Source organism: Phalacrocorax aristotelis, chromosome Z (genome assembly GCF_949628215.1).
Source record: "Phalacrocorax aristotelis chromosome Z, bGulAri2.1, whole genome shotgun sequence".
NCBI classification, from domain to species: domain Eukaryota; kingdom Metazoa; phylum Chordata; class Aves; order Suliformes; family Phalacrocoracidae; genus Phalacrocorax; species Phalacrocorax aristotelis.
In genome coordinates, this window is record NC_134311.1 from 68,584,869 (window position 1) to 68,601,978 (window position 17,110).

The following is a 17,110-nucleotide window of genomic DNA, read 5'->3' on the forward strand; positions in this document are numbered from 1 at the left end:
TAAAAATGCATTTTCTTTTACATTTTCAGTATGTAATAGATGTCGAGGAGATACTTGTGCTGAATTACTAGAAAAATGAAGTGAACATAATTCTAGTCAGAGAGGTACAAGATGTAAAGAATGGAAGAATAAGGTTGCCTCTCCAAAAAAAAAAAAGCAGAGACATCTCTGTGTGCAAAATGACATGGGATTTGGGATATGGGATTGTACTGATCTGTAACTTGTCACAGCTCTATGCTGGAGGCATCACCTTCTCGCTCAAAATGTGATCCAGTGTTGTTGGCCAGCCAGTTCTTGGCTTCTTCACTAAAACTTCCAATAATAGACTCTGCTGCAGTGATAGTGTTTTTTATTTGGATGATTGTCCACTAGGATCTCACACTAGTTAAGTTAATTTTATAGGGTTCATGCAGCAGCCACCATTTGTAAAGAAGCTTTGCCCAGTTTTATGTTACTCAATTAAGATTTGAACTTACTAATGCATCTGGTAACAACCTGACCTTTGGATTTCTGCTTGGAATTTTAATTTTAGTACATTTTTTTAAAACCATGAGATAATCTTTCTTTGCTAATTCATCAATATTAAGGTAATTTGGAAAAGAACAGTGTGACATTGCCTTTAGAGATGTTAAACAAGACTTGATTTTTTGGAGTAGTCTGAAGTTACTCCAGTAACTGACCACTCACTAAAGAATCCTTCTTATTTTTAGTTTTTGCAGTAGCTGCTACCTATCCTTGTACAAGGTTTACTAATTAAAAGAAATTATTTTCTTCCTCCCTCCCTCGAAATCTTGTCAATGACACAACACTAGTGCATCTGTGTCCAACTTAAAAGTGATAAATTTTCATTTCGCTTTCAAGCTAGCAGTTCATTCATCTGCTGCTGTTTTATCGGTTGATCTTTCAGAGAATTTATCTGAGTTGCTCATGGAGCTCTTTCCTTCTTGTCTATGTTACACACACCCTGCTGGTGTTTACATGTTCTTGTAATCCTTTTAGTTTATTACATTCCTTCCCATGTGCCAGGCATTTTTTCAGTTTGCACTATTTTGCAACAGTGTGTATGCTTCTTTGAGCTGTTCTTGATGTATTCACACTTTGTTTGCTGACTTTTCTTCTCTCATACCTCAAGTATAATTTTAATTTCCACCAAGTTGTATTGCTATCTGCATTCACATGAAGCAACATAAATCACTTTGAATGGAGCTCCATGCTGCTGTTGCTCTCCTGCTCCCCATATTGATATAAAATTAGATCAGTCCTTTAGTCTATGACAGTGCAGTCAGGAATGTTGACATAACATCTTCTCAGTCTGGGGAAGTTTGTCCTGAAAGACATTACCCCGTGATAGTTCAGGTACAAACAAGCCACACCACTACATAGTATTATCTACGCATATCGAAAGGAAATCATGGAACTCTTTCATGTCCTAAGTTATTATCTGCATTAGAAACCACAGAACAGTAACTGAATTGACAATATGGAGTACTTATAGATTCTTGTTTTTCAAAGAATCACATTAACTTGTATTTGATAAGAAAAAAATCTGCATATAAAGTTTTATATGGCAATAAAAATTAATCTTGCATTAATAAAGAATCTAGAAGCAATCTGAGACTTCTGTTATGAAGTATAACAAAGTCGTTTTAAAGAGTACAGGAAGGGGGGGAGGGGAGGGAAGTAAGGGGACATGTTTTTTGTGGGGCGCCTGTGTTTGAGGTTTACAATGATGGCTTTTCAGGTCATAGGCCTTGATGAAAAGCCAAGCAGCAACTTCTATGACTTATTTTGTACTTTTTTTGGGGGTGTGCTTTTTTTTAGGGGGGTTGGCAGTTGCATCTAACACTTTGCCATACTATGAGGTAGTTGGTTTGCTGTTTGTGTGTGCTGTAGTCTGTGGGTGCCTGTTGAGTTTGGGGCTTTTCTTTGGGTCGTTGGTACTATTTATGGTCTATTTGGGTGGGATGTTGGTGGGGTTTGTATATTCTGTGTCTTTAGCAGCTGATACTTTTCCTGAGGCTTGGGGGGATTAAAGTGTTATGGGGTATAGTGTGGGGTTTGTTTTGGTACTTGTGATTAGAGTGGTTGTTTGTCTTGTTGAGTGTTGAAAGTTGGGGGTGGTTACTGTTGACAATGGGGGGATATCTTCAGTTCAGTTAGATGTTAGTGGTGTGGCTACATTTTATTTGTGTGGAGTGGGAATGTTAGTGGAGTCAGGGTGGGGATTGTTGTTGACTTTGTTGTGTTGGAGATTGTATGAGGGTTACCTTGTGGGGCCATACAGGCAGTTTAGAGTTTTGGGGAAAGATCAGAGAACAGTTTAATGTAAAATACCAGCTTTGGGAGTTGGAGATAGAGGTTTAAGTCCTTTTCTCTGAGGTAATGGTTGGTGATGTTGGGTAGAATTCTAAGAAGGAGGTATAGTCCTCATTCTTTGTTTTACAAGACCAATGTTATTTGTAAACTATTAGACTATTTTTAATAGTGGATTATTTTGTTTTCTAGGGCTCCGATGATGGGGAAGAGGGTTAGGAAGATGGTGAAGTAGGTGAGGGAGGCTAGTTGATTGATAATAATGAGCAGGTGTTCTACTTGTTGTCTGCCCACTCACGTTAGGATGAAGGGGTTAGCCACTAGGATTCAGAACAGGAGTTGGGAGGGAGGGTGGGAGGCTCTTGTGTGTTGCTTGGATTTGTGGAAGAGTGGGCTTAGGAAGAGGACTAGTATGGAGGCGGCTAGGGCTAATACTCCTCCTAATTTGTTGGGAATTGAGCGTAAGATAGCAGACATAATTCGAAAAAATTTGTATAGATATTTTTTAATTTATGAACTATCAGCCTTTTAAAACACCACTTCTAATCCATAAATTAATATCTTAATAATAAATAAGAACACCCTAATGCATAACCTCATAAGCATTTTTCCACTTTTTAATGGACCATAGAAGTAAATAGTAATTTAAATACACCCTAAATCTCTCCCTGAGAATTTAATGGGTAACAATCAAATCAACTTTAGGAAAAATAATGCTTCCTACTTGTGAATTTAAGGTCCTCTGGTAATATGCCATATGAATACTAAGGAGTCATTACTTTAGCTGAAATTAGTCTATTACATTTTAAGTTATAATTTGGGTTTCTTTTTCACAGTTCAGTAATAATGTTAAGGCTGTTCTGAGAACTCATTATGAAAGTGTGGAATTGGAGTTTCATGTGAACAGGCTTTTGTTTTCCTTCTTTTCTCTCCTTTGTTTCAGTGACCTCTTTGGGTCACTGGTTCAGTTATAGCCTTGCAACATCAAAGCTGTACATTTTTTGCTTTGCTTTCTCCACCTTACAGACTTGTAAGAGGGAATGGAAAGAAGTTAAGACTTCCTCTGGAATGCCTGACGACAGTAATCAGTGTTTTTTAATAAAATTATTCATCTCTTTCCCAGGATGTTACAGTGCTAAGTACAGCTGAAAAATTGGTTTTGGCTTCCACAATTCAAGTGTTATACAGATGCCATCTGGGCATCATCTGCTTGCAGGCAGGACTGAGGATATGAATTACTATGAGATGTCTGATATACCAAAGAAAATATCAACTGATTTTAAACCAAACAGATGAAAGAGAAGAGGTTTTTTTAAGATCACTGTTGTTATCAGACCGTGATGCTCTACAGAATGGGAAAGAAGTCCATTTACTTTTTAATGACTATAAAACATTCTATCTTGAATTTGAAAGCTTTATTTTCTCTATGGATGTGGGCCCTTTGGACAGCTTCTTAGCCTTTAGATGGATATTAGGCAGGCTTAGCAAGCTAAGATTATCTAGCTTTCTTGTCAGGGTTTGGGGAGTTAAGACATACTGCAATTGGAGGTATTGAACAAAGCTGATTTTCAGGGCAAGAATGTATTCATTAATGAAATAGCCATTCATTAGGTGAACTCTTGACCAAAACCTACTTTTTCTCTAGCTCTGAAAAGAAACTATATTCACTGGAGAATCTTTGTTATTATCTAAGTATTCAGATCTAAGAAGTGGGTGGTAAAATATCAGAATAGAGTAAGTATTTAGCTTTGCATATGAGTAGAGAGAAAATAAGAGAGCTGTTTATGGAAGAAAGAATCAGCATCAGTGTGTTAATTCTAGTGCAGATAGTATAATTCTAGTATTATGCTGTAATTTTCATTTTCTTATCTACCACCTGTAAGGAGCTAGCAGTATAGTTGTATACTGTAATTCTGTTTAAGTATATAATTATTACAAACCAAAGCCTGAACCTGAAAATGTGCTTAACTGAGGCATCTACATAAATGTTTGTGTTCATGCGCTTAGTCCAAAAAACTCTTTACAACTTGTGGTGTGCTTGAAGCCCTTCAGCCTCTTCAGGGAAGTAGAGAAAATGAATATCGCTTACAGGTTAATACCAGACCTGATGACTCTAACTACTCAAGAATTACAAGTCATGCTCTCCAAGTACTGGAATACACTAAACCCCAACATTTTTTCAAATAAATGCTCTTTGTTCTGTGACTCTGGAGTTTTCAGAATATAGCCAGGATCTATTTTTGATCTTTGCTTTGATACTTGACTTCCAGAGATGATGGGTCTTTAAGAATAACTTTAAGATCTGAAAGCTTCTTTTGGCATAAGAGTTGAACACTTGACTGTTTTCTTTATTTGCGTGTTTCTTACTCAGTGTTAGAACTGAATTGCTATTCAGTTGTTAGAAACTGTAAAGAATTTTATCTTTTCACTTGCCATAATATGGCCCCATAAATAATGAGACTTTTTTTTTTTTGCACAAGTCCTTCTGTATCCTAATAGATTTTACTTCTCTTTGTAGATCAACGTTGGTGTATCTGGTTTTGATAGATGCCTGCAGAGAAAAAGGTCCTTTTAAGATACTATCAATAGAAGGACTACATGGAACTTATGTATCTCATGAGCCAAGGAATGAAAATTTAAGATCTCCCCATCCCAGGTGCTTTTCTTGTCATTTTGCTAGAGACAACTGTTTTCACAATAGCAGGAACTGAAGGTTTGTGGTGTACTAAATCGCCCTGTTTTGCTAAGTGTACAAACCTCTGAGGAATCTGATTGTACCGATTGCACATGTTCCTCTTTGAGATGGAAATGCCATGCTTTACAATGATGAACTCTTGGCCAAGACCAGAAATGCCAAAAAATACAAACTTTGTAGACCTGAGAAACACTGAGACAGGTAACTCAAGAGAGGTCAGTCTTGAGAACAAGTAGAGGCCTGTAGAAATTTCTTTTTCCCCATTTCAGGAATTCAGATGGCAACTCTAGATACCTTCCAGAGAGAGACATAGATAGGATTTTTGGTAAATTTAATTAACTTTGCTGTGGTATGTATCAGTACCATCATTCAGTCAAACCTGGGAAGATCAAGTCCTAGAAAGAATCAAAGGAAAAAGGCCTTGTGCAAATGGGGAAAAGTGTCATCAGGGTGGCACAAGTAAAGTATCCGAGGCAGTGCATAGAAGTGACAGAGTATGCCCAGACCTAGCCAAAACTGATGCGTTCTAGAATAAGCCATCACAGCAAAAACCAGTAATTTCTGGGGCTGCTGGTGTGTTACAAGAGTGTTGCATCAAACTTCAGCAGTATAACAGCACCCTGGACTCACTTGCATGAAGAAAACAGAACAGACTGTGTGGGCCTGAAAAATTTCACATCAAGAGACTTTCCACCTAACTAAAAAAGGCTGGCAATTCTGTAAGGAAATTCTAGGTTTCAGCAAAAGTTTTGCTGTGTTTACAGCTGCCTCAAGCATTCATCTGGAGACAACATTGCAACAAAGACATAAGGAAAATGTATTTTTACCCTGTGCCAGCCACATCTCTGCAAAAAATTATCAACTATGAAGAAGGAACTATGACACAACTGGAAAGCAATTCCTAGCAACCAGGCAAGCTCTTAAATATTTGCAGTGATATATCTGAAGAGATGCTTCATGCATATACAATGGCATTTTTTATATTTTGTTGCATTTTTTTCTCAATGTCTGAACTGGAGGATATAGAATATATTCAGAAACAGCCTGAAAGAGAAAGTAAAGAAAAACATGCACTAACAGGAGTATCTGGATGAAAGGAATTGTTGCTGATGCAGGATCCGCTTGTGACTCTCTAGCACACACCTCAAATTCCAGATGTTGCTGATCCGTAGTTATACCTGTAGTCTTAACAAATCATTAGAGATTGCTGTCCTGAGTGGCTCTGTTTTCTCCTTATTATCCTCCATCACCAGTGAGAGTTGTGTCATGCAGCCAGATACCAGGATGAACAGTTAGCTGGGCAACATTCCTCCTCTTCCAGAGAACCCAATATCTTACTGGAACCCAGACCCAAGGCTTGAGTCCTGTAGCTCTTGTGGTGCACAGTGACTTTTCTCACTCTCCATTGCTCAGAACTCAGGTGGGGCATCCAGCAGTGCTATCCAGAAACAAGTATTCAGTATCTCTGTCTCCGGTAATGATGATAATGATGGATCTGCCTTGTAGAAGTTTATAATCCAAATACATGGCTGAAGGACAGCATGTAGCAGTTTCAGCAATTAATTTTGAGAATTAAATGGAAATAATATACTATAGGTCAACAACTGCCCATTATCAAAAAATGGGAAAAAAAACAGGGGTGAAAAAAAGGGTGGAGGACATAATGATAGAATTACAGTCTCCTGTTTCTGAAAGATGACAACTTTCTGCACATGATTTGGTCTGCAGCTGGCCCTTCTGCGATGGTCTGTATAGCTGATGCAGTGATTCAGAAGTACTTTGTGTCTGTTGGATTTTACAGCATTGATGAAAGGATGATACATGTTATTTCTGCCAGAGTGCAAGTACTCCCAGTAATGTTCTTGGTGTCCCCAAAGTGCAGCCTCAGGAACTTTCTTGATTAGATTCTTTTGGTTGTTATGATCAGTTATAGCAAAGACAAACTGACAAGGAAGCAAATATGATGGAGTTGTGCTACATTCACATGTAGGATATGGGGTTGCAGATGATGGGGTTCAGGTTAGAGGTGAATTGGTGAAAGAAGTAGGAAACTGTTAAAGCCTGAATGAAGCCTCTCTGTACCTAACTATCTCTGAGTGTAACTCTTCTCTTCACAAGTTTTCAGGCTGTTTTTTGTCATGCTTTGATATGGCTCTTACACTGTTGTTATCTGTCAGCTTCCCAAGAGTGGCATAATTAAGAGCTGCTGATAATGTGCATAATTCTTTCCTTCTTTCTTGACATATGGTTTGTCTTACCTTTTTTATTTCTAAGTCTAATTTCATATCAGTGGAGTGAATTTAAAATTGCTGAGGTTGAGATGATTCTCAGATCCTGGAAGAGTTTCTCCTTCATTTCGAACTGGGTCTCAAAAAAACTCTGTGTGTCAGAAAGCTGAAACTGTTGACAGTAGTCATTGCCTTAGAGCAACTGGTAGGTAAAACCTTAACACGTAAAAACAGGGACTTCTACAATCTGATAAGAAATTCCATGGAGTGAAAAATAACATAAACCTGTAGGACATCAGTTAGTCCAATGGTCAGCCAACCTATTTGTTTTCAGCTCTACCTGACAACAGATTCCTACTGAAAGACTATGAGAAACAGAAAAATATAGTGTTCACTGCCCTTGCTTGCCCTCCCTGGATCTAGCCACCAGTGGGAACCAGGGCCTTCCTGAATTGCTAGTTCCCCAAATTTAATAGTCAGTGATGGCTGTATCTATGAACTCTCTAGTTCCATTTTGAAATTATTAACTTCTGGCTTATGGCACCGTACAACACAATTTAATTGTGTGCTGTGTGAAAAAGTACTTAATTTTCTTTATTATAAATATGCTCCCTACTTATTTCATTGAACACCCCATATTTTCTTTACTATGAAAAATAATTATAAGATATAATAATAAATCATTACTTTATCTAAGCTTCTACAAATGATTAATGCTTTCTGCTGACTTCTGTGGCAATCTTCCACAGCTGTGTCTTTTTCAAGCCAAAAAGTTGTAGTCTGTTTAATCCCTCCTTGCATTTCACTAGAACTCCGTTCCACTAATACGCCTGGTCAAATTTTCTGGACTGTTGACAGTGAGTCTGAGAACTCTTGCCTGGGTACTAATGGCCAGCTCAGAGATTGCGATTAGGTGTAGTGTAGGTGTAGCATGTTCCCCTTTTCCAGGTGTATTACTTTGCACTTGGCACCATTCTAGTTCATCTGTCATGATATCACAGAGCCATTCATTATTGAAAACATTGGTCTTCACAGATCCTATCTTCAGTATCCTAAATAAAATACTTGCTTTCAGTGTCCTAATTCCCAAAATGCTGGGGAGACATGGTTTTGCATTTTAGACATTTTGCTGTACAAAATACAAACCCAAGTCTTGTCCATGTACAATTTAATGTAGCTAATTTTACATTTAATAATATTTTTGAGTTTTTTATTTTTCAGGCATGTTATTTTTCTGTAACCAATTAATATTTGTTTGTATTAAACTCAAAGCATTGTTTTGAGTTGTTCCTAAGATATTTTTAGTCCTTCTGCCTTTGATTGAAATAGAAATGCTAATAAAGAGACAGTGTGGATTTACAATGGTCTGTCAGTGCTCAGGCAAGATGCTTTAACTCTTACATGTTCTTCCAAATAGTTTTTGCTTTTTGTTTTGCCAGTGACTTGCCTGTAAGCAAGCAAAGTCTTGATGTTATGCATTTGAGCTAAGATAAAAAAATCAAAACTAAATATTTGTGGATGGGAAGTTGTTACCTATTATCAACTCAGTTAGAATTCTATGCAGAATGCAAACTGAATAAAAGTGTGTAACAAGCTGTTATTCAATATATTGTGAAATAACTAAAAGTAGTTGTCCTCTAAGAAAAGCTAATTTTGCAATGAAATTTAAATCAGCATTTAATTAAGGGCTTCTAGCAAACTTGAATGATTTTAGAGATCTTTTGAAATTTTGCAGTCTTTAATTATTGCAGACTTTGTTCTTGAACACCCTTGCTGTTTATGCGTTATTGCTTGCAGAGACTGACTTCAAAAACTATGCTGCTGTGTACTTTCTGCGTTTGGATGCTGTATATCATGCTTATGTTTTCTTTTTTAAGCTGTAATGAAATTTTATTTTATACAGAGTGTCTTTATAAGCAGGAATTTAATCTCTGCTCTTACTGCATTTTAATTTTTACTGGGATCTGTGTTCACTCAGAATGTTATCCCAGCCTTTTGTGAAGATAGGTTGCTATGTATTTCCTATTGCAAAATTGTTTCAGATATTGTTCAGAAATGAGTTATATTTTCATTTTATGATTCTTTCTGTAGCTCCTTGCTTTTATTATTTGCATAGATTAAGATATATAGCACTTTCTGAGTAGGTGGTTCCACCCAAAGGTGTATTTATTGCACAAACATGTATGACATTTCCTTACGATTTTCTAACATCCATGCATTGCACAATGCCTTCTGACTTCCAGCTGGGTATAGTTTGTTTCCTCTTGGAGCACTTTCTGTACAAAGATTTGTTGTGGAAACATATTCAGGAAATCATAGTCAAATTGATTGTCAACACACACTGAATCTTCATAGAGTTCTGTGTTTTGACTTGAAAACCTATGTTTCCAGGTGCTGAATAGTTTCCAACCTAAATTTTTTTTCTTATAGATTTTTCAAAATGTAGCTGCATGCTACTTAAACTAATTTTTTAACTTTTAAAAATTTTTATCCAAAATACCCTAGAATTTAATGACAAAATTATTAAACTTGTCCTGTCCACATTCTCTTAAAGACTGTGGGGGGGAACAGTAGAAGAAGGTTCCAATTTTTTCATCTTTGAGTGCCTGCCTAAATAATGATTATTAGAGGCTATATGCCACACTTGATAGACATTTCTTTTATTCAGTAATACAGGTACTGAAGAGCATGTGTTTAAAGTAATTATGTCTGTAAAGTTTCATGTTTGTATATTTTCAGCTGCTGTTGGCCTGAACCTACCATACAGATGCTAGCTTGGGATGAAATTTTTACAGAACATGGATCAACGCTAGTAATATTGCTTCAGCTGTTTCTTTATCCCTACAGGAAATCAGTTTACAAGATGACAGAGATCTTTATAAACTTAGTAACTTACATGCCCACATTTTTAGCTAGTCTGGGTTTTGGAGATACAAAAATCAAAGCATGAGTTTTCCCTTATTTGTGGAAAAAGTATTTGGATGTTCGAATTAAAGATCAGTGTTGTCTAGTTATGCAAATTCCATACGTAAATACCTAAACGAATGCATAAACTGATGTGTGCACGAAATGTACAAGTGCATAAAATTAAAGCTGCCATGCAATTCAGCTTTTACAATGTTGATATGCTTATACAGTATTGAGTGGGGGAAAAAGAGGGAAGAGTTCCCTGAAAAAGAAGGTAAGTTACTTTTAAAATAATATTTAATGTGATAGAAGAAAGGCAAAAGTAAAAAAATAGCACACTCCTGGGATGTTCATGGACTAGTTATTCACAGCAGGCTTAGGAGATACCTACTGGGTTCCCTGTAGGAAGCTTGCAATATAAATATAGAGGCAGCTCAAAATATACTGGCAATCCAAAAAGTGCTTCACTGACAGAGAATCTGTCAGCTCTCTTCTTTTGCCTATAACTAGAGTCAATTGAGATCAGTATAAAACTTTTAATTTACTTGATGTGTTTTGATTACTTCGACTTCTAAAATAAGTTCTTCAGGACATGCAAAAGTCAGAGAATTTTGGGAAAATTAGAAAATTTCCAATTTTTAGAATTTGGAAAATGGGTTCATTGCTCTAATGATCAGCTAAATTGAGGAAGCTGACTAATTGTTTCTCACTTTTCATGTATGAACTATATGAACTGAATCAGGAATGCTGTGTTTCTTAAACTGAAATGCAGAAGAATAAGACTGACTTTTGGTAGCACTTTTGGCTTCCAGCTTTACTGTGAGTACCCAAGACGTCACAAAGACACTGGTTATAAGTCTGTTCTCCCAGAATTAATTAAAGGGAATTACTGCTAGGCCCATCGTGGGAGAAGGATAATGGTGGCTCCACAGTATTTGTTCCCCTGTTTGGACTCCTGCTGAATGAGAGACTTTCCATCTGTTGAAATTACCATAAACATTTGTGGCTCATATGAGAGAGAACCTGGGACCTTTTAGTATGTTTGTTTGGTGTTTTTCTTTCCACAATAGACTTGTCAGCAAGCAGACAGGAGAACACTGGAAATACATAGAGATTTCATGAAGTATGGCTCCTGCTTCCACAAACCTAGACACAGGGTGGGTTCCCAGACTCTTTTTAGGAAGAGGTCATACACAGGTTTCTTTATGAGACCTTCCTATTGTGTGCTCTGATGTGAGGGGTTAGGATGAGCAAATTCAAAGTTTTGGTCCTTTATGTTGGCTGCTATTAATTTAATTTAATATGTTAATAAAGAACATTACAATTGTCAAAATGTAAAATGCTAATAATTTGCTAGAGGATAGGTGTTTTCATAAGATTTAATAGCATTTGCATCCAATTATACTTTATAGGTCATTTAGTGCCTCATTCCAAATATTGCAAAGGCAAATAGGAAACTCAATTTCTTTAATAATGTGAGACTGCATTATTTTCTAAAATTGTTTCTTTACAGAAGACTGGGTACAGCTGCTATCTGGATGTGGGATGCTATGCCATTGTATCACAGTTCTCTATCATACAAACTAGTTTAGGTGCATCACACCATTTGATAGCTTCAGAAGAATTTTTTTTTAACTTCATGGCTAACATATTCCTGTTAAGGAGTTGTATCTAGTAAAAAAATATGGTCCATTCATACATATCCAATTATTGGTGATGTTATCATAGCTAGCTGCAAGCAGTCACTAGGTAACTTTGGGTGTAATATTTCTACAGCAACTGTCTCAGTGATGGCCCCATGTACCATTCTTGCTGTAATTATTTGCTTATTTCCATATCTACAGTGATATAACTAAAACAGCTATATGCTTTGCATCTGCTGAGCTGTGACAACTTAATCTACATGCCTCCGTTAAAATTTGTCATATATAGTCATCTTCTTTCCTGCCTAGTTGCTGCAAAAAAACTTCTCCAGCAGTACATCTGAAAAGGGAAAGCATAAATATAAAAGGGAAACACGATTTGCATAAGGTTATACAACATGTCACAGCAAAATTTTCCACATTTTACATCCATAAATTGCTTTGGTCAAAATTTGGCTTTTCAGCAGTTGAATCTGTTGATATCCAGATGCTGCGTTTTTCCTGACTTATGTAAGGGAGTGGCTTGGAGGCTATTTCAAGTTCAGCAGTTCCTTTGAATATTATCCTTGTTTCATTATAGGTAATTTCAAGCAACTGGATCTGCAACTTGGCTGTTAATTGTGATCTCTACTCATGTTTTGTTTTATTACTTGATTCACTTTGTGTACCTTTGTTTTTATCTCAGTGAGGAGACCCCATATTCCTTACTACTTGTTTTTAACATTTTCACCATTCATTGCACTCCTTTGGTAGCTGAAATCACAAGCATCATATGTACATCAGAGAATAGTTAAGAGGCATCCACACATGGAAATTCCAGCTTTCTGTACTTTGTCAACACTTTCCATAGTTTTTGTGGTGGTAAATACTATGAACATATTGAAAAAGTCTGGGGACAAAACCTTGTGCCTCTGAGCCTGCCCAAAGGAAAGTCACTTTTGTCTCCTGCAGTTGCGGCTGTAGTAGTCAGTTATTGAAAGGCTGTATCAGAGTCAGGGAAGTTTCTGTATCTTCCAGAATCCATGAATGACATTCATGTAATTAATGGAATTAGAAAGGGGAGTGAATATAAACATAATAAGACATAAGATATTTTTCACCTCTGAAGTAAACGTTTCATACTCAGTCTTCTAAACTGTCTTACGATACAGCCTTCTTTTGTGTAAGAAGATTCACAGTCTTTTTCTTTGTGTTTGCATAGGGTCTTGCACACAAAATCCTGGTCTGTGATTAAGATTCATTTGTACTGTGTACTCTCATTAACAGTTTCATCTGTTCATCTGTTCATTAACATTATCATCTAATGCACAGTGTGTTGTACTGATTCATGATTGGGATCTTTGCTTGATTCTGCTGTTGCTGACCTGCTGTATAATCTTTGGCAAGCCAGCAGACCTTGCTGCTTCACTGTTTCTACATTCCCTTTCTCTCCCACCAGCTTGATTTATGTTAGTAAATAAACTTTTTATTATTATTATTTCTGCAATGTGCAGCAAAAATTAGTCTCAGATTTTGACTGGCTTTTTATGCTTTGCTATACTTTACCAGACAAAGATATTTGAAGGCCAGACAAAGATATTTGAAGGAAGCTCAGAATTTAATCCTAGTTTACTTGCATTTAAAAGTAGCAGTCCCTGTACAACTCAATTCCAAGCTTCCAAGATTTTGGGGAAGGAGAAACAGCCTGTCTATCAGACTGAGCTACAGCCAGAATTGTGCAAAATATTTGCAAATAACCCTGATAAAATTTCTCTAACTTTAATGTTTGTCACAAATGTTGTGCTCCAACTATGCTTTTTATAAAGATTCATCATGAACAATTTTTGTGAATGTGATTTCAGGAAATACATAGTGTGGTTAAGGTACCTCATTTGGATCCCCTTATATTCAGTGAATAACTGAAACATGCAGATGAAACTTGTGGGTCAGTTTTAAGGGCTGGAATTTCAGTTTCATTATGACCTTGCTGAGGCAGCTAAAAAAATATTAATGCATAGTGCTCTTAATGCTAGTACAAATCTTGCAGTCTTTGCCTATTTCATGGTGAATTAAATTGTTAGTATGTATGTATGTATTTATTTCATATACCTTTTAGGGACAATGCATATTTTGTAATAATTATGTCAGGCAAATTCTTTATGTCAAATGCTTCAAGTTATAATGGAGTAAGAAGGTATACAATATTCTGAACCCCTGTAACTGCAGAAAATTCAAAACAGAAATGGAGCAGAATTGTCAGCCCAGTGTTTGTATAAGAATTCAGGCCAGATTTGGCCACAAAATAATCCAAATGGGAATTTAATCTATTTATTTGGTTATTTATGTTATTTCCCATATACTGTGCTTTAATTTTGCTTTTGCCTTTGTAAGAGGTACTGTTTGGGAATGCTGACTTAGTTCTCCCATTTGAAAGACTGTAGAGAATAAAGAACAGCATAGAGTAGGCAGCTGGATTTGTGTCTAAGCCACAAAAGATGAAGAATACAGATATTCATATAATCATCTTTTCCTATAAACAGTAAAAGATGGTGAAAGGAATGCAAATAACCTCTGTTTTCTCTCCATGTTAGTACATGCCTGGTAGCACACACATCAGAAGATAAGATACAATCTCATGGAGAAAACAGCATACCTGCTTGAGCCACATGCAATAATGGTAAGTCATAAAGCAAATGTGAGTAAAATCTCTGAATGTGATCCTGCATTTCTTCTTTAATGAAAGTACCAAAACAGGCTATAGAGAAATGTGTCGGGGTTGACTTCACCTTTTATAGTTTATTCTCCCAAGAGTCTGTGACTAAGAGTCAGAACTGTTTACCTCTATGGCAGAAGTCTTCAGTTTCTTAATTTATCTCTCACGTTCAGTCCACAGCTTCTGTAATTATGACTTTGTTTTTATTGTTCCAATTTCTTTGACATTCACAAAATTTGCAAAGGAATATAATCACCCACAGTCTATTTCTAATACCTCAGAGGCCATATGTTCTGATATTGTCATAACCAGTTATATTGAGCACAGACATAAATACAAATGGAAGCCCAGAACATCATACCTGGGAGATGCTCTCATGCCTGCAAAGAGCAAAAATATTTATTCAGATCATTTACAATCAGAGGAAGCAATTATATTATCAGTGTGCAAGACCCTGGAGGAATCTTTCTGAGGTTAGTTAAGAGGCATCCATCTTGCTTTGCCAAACAAAACACAGGAAATAAGAGATTTGGGTCATGGATGCCAAGAGTGGTCTTAAGACTGACTCAGGAAGCGGAAGACTTTTGTCCAATGAATTATCCTATAATGTGTAAAAAAAAGAAACAAATAGCATCTATAAAATTGCACAGTAGTACACCTGTAAAGGTTATAGTTCATTATTATTTAGATATTCAATACCTGTATGTTTAGTTGAGTATTCAGAGTTCTGCAGCAAATATGTAAAATCATGTTTTTTTAAAAAATCAATTTGTATGCTAAATGTGGTATTGTTCAGTGTAGGAAACAGTTTTCTCACTGTTTTTAGCAATAAACTGGGAAATGTCTTTTAATCCCATGAAAAAAAGATATAGCCTTGTTGTATTTAACGTTTTTTTAAGAGAATGAAATCTGTCATTTGTGAATCGCATTGAATTTTCTCTAGTTGTTCCCTGCCCTACTAAAGAAGTTCAAAATTTTCATATTCACCTTGAAAATTACCATCTCTACCTCAAAGGGAAACTCTAAAAATTATCTGCTTAATATTGCAAGGCACTTCTATGATAATAAGACAAATCTCAGATAAGATTTCTCTTTGCCAAAAGCCATTATATATTAAAGGAAATGATTGTTATGAAGAAAGGGTATGAAAAAGGATAAAGGGCTCCAATGAATTTTAAAGAAAAAAAAAAGCTATCAAAAAGAAGGGTATTGTTTGAATCCAGAGACAGAAGGTTTTTTCCGGAATAGAATTTGTTGGAAACTCATTGTTCTGCTATTTCACAATATCTATGCTAAGGCCTGTTGATACAGCAAATGAGCTTGTTTTATCACAAGGCCAGCTCCTTGTGACACTTGTGACTCTCTGAAGTGGATTTGCTCATCTTTACCTGAACAAAGTGTTTCTGCTTAGAATTTTGAAAGTGAATCCCAGTCCTTACGTAGAACGATCTACCTAATTTTCTGTTTTACCTTGAGCTCTCTCAGAGAACCAATATGGATGCAGAGTTACAAGAAGCTGAGCAGGTAATTCCTCCTGCAATAGCTCATCCTACAAAATGGGCAGCAGTGCCAGTCTCAGCTGACACTGAAGAAAGATAAATGTCCCTTCTTTTCTACTTTCAATGGTTCTTCTATCAGTGTCCAGCCAACCTGGGGACTTCTGCAGGTGAAAAGGATGACAAGACAGCAAGGAGACATGACATGTAACAGAATTATACACTGGTTGGGAATAAAACCTGTCATTGTTTCCCCTAAAAGATTTATAGATGTCTCTCTAATTTCAATGTGAATTAAGCTTTCAGTATCCATATAATACGTGTCTATAGAAACAAGCTTTACTTTCTTCTTAAAATATATGGAGGCAAATGATTTTTAACTGTGAATACCCTGTTAACTGTGGTATTAAGAGATTATATACATACATATTATCTTTGGTATCTGTGAAGATGGGATCTCTGCTCATTTGTATATGTAAGAGGAGGTCTGAATATTAAAATATTTAAAAATCAATGAAATAGAGAATAGCTTATAGTCTCTGGATCCTCTCACAGTTAAGGTAGTGTATTAGGTGTTTAGATCCTAGGACTGCACAGTGGGTGAATTTGATTAAGTTCTCCAAGCTGTACCATTGATATGCTGACGACCAAAGTCCATGCTTTCTTTTCTTCAGACAATTAATGGGGTAAATACAACACAGGGGCATCCTGAACATTCATAAAAAAATATCTTCCATTAAACTTAAGTAGAATAACAAGGCATACATCATCATAAAAAAAAATTAATTATTATATCTCTAGCTCAAGGAACAACTTCGTAAAAAGGGCTTAAAGCTTAATAGAGTTGCTGACCAGAAGACAGGAAACCAGAACTGATGGGATGAAGTTTGTTCCAAACTATCTAATCTATCCCATCTATCACCTATTTTTTTTCTAATCTGTTGCTAACACACTGGGAGATAGACAGATGTTTTGCAGATCTGGGTTTACAGGCATGGGCTATTGCCCATGATCAATAGTTTAAACTCTCTTGGGTCCTGGAACTATTTTTCTGAGATACATTATCTTTGATAACAATAGGATATTGTGGAGGAAATACCTCTTCAGAAAGAAAGAAAAGAAAGTAGAGTGCAGAA

The 17,110-nt window shown here is 36.3% G+C and overlaps 1 protein-coding gene across 1 annotated transcript in view; it reads right to left on the reverse strand.

Annotated features, from left to right (window-relative positions):
* SLC1A3 (solute carrier family 1 member 3) overlaps window positions 1-17,110 on the reverse strand; it is a 70,782-nt gene that overhangs the window by 32,663 nt on the left and 21,009 nt on the right. The window lies entirely within an intron of this gene.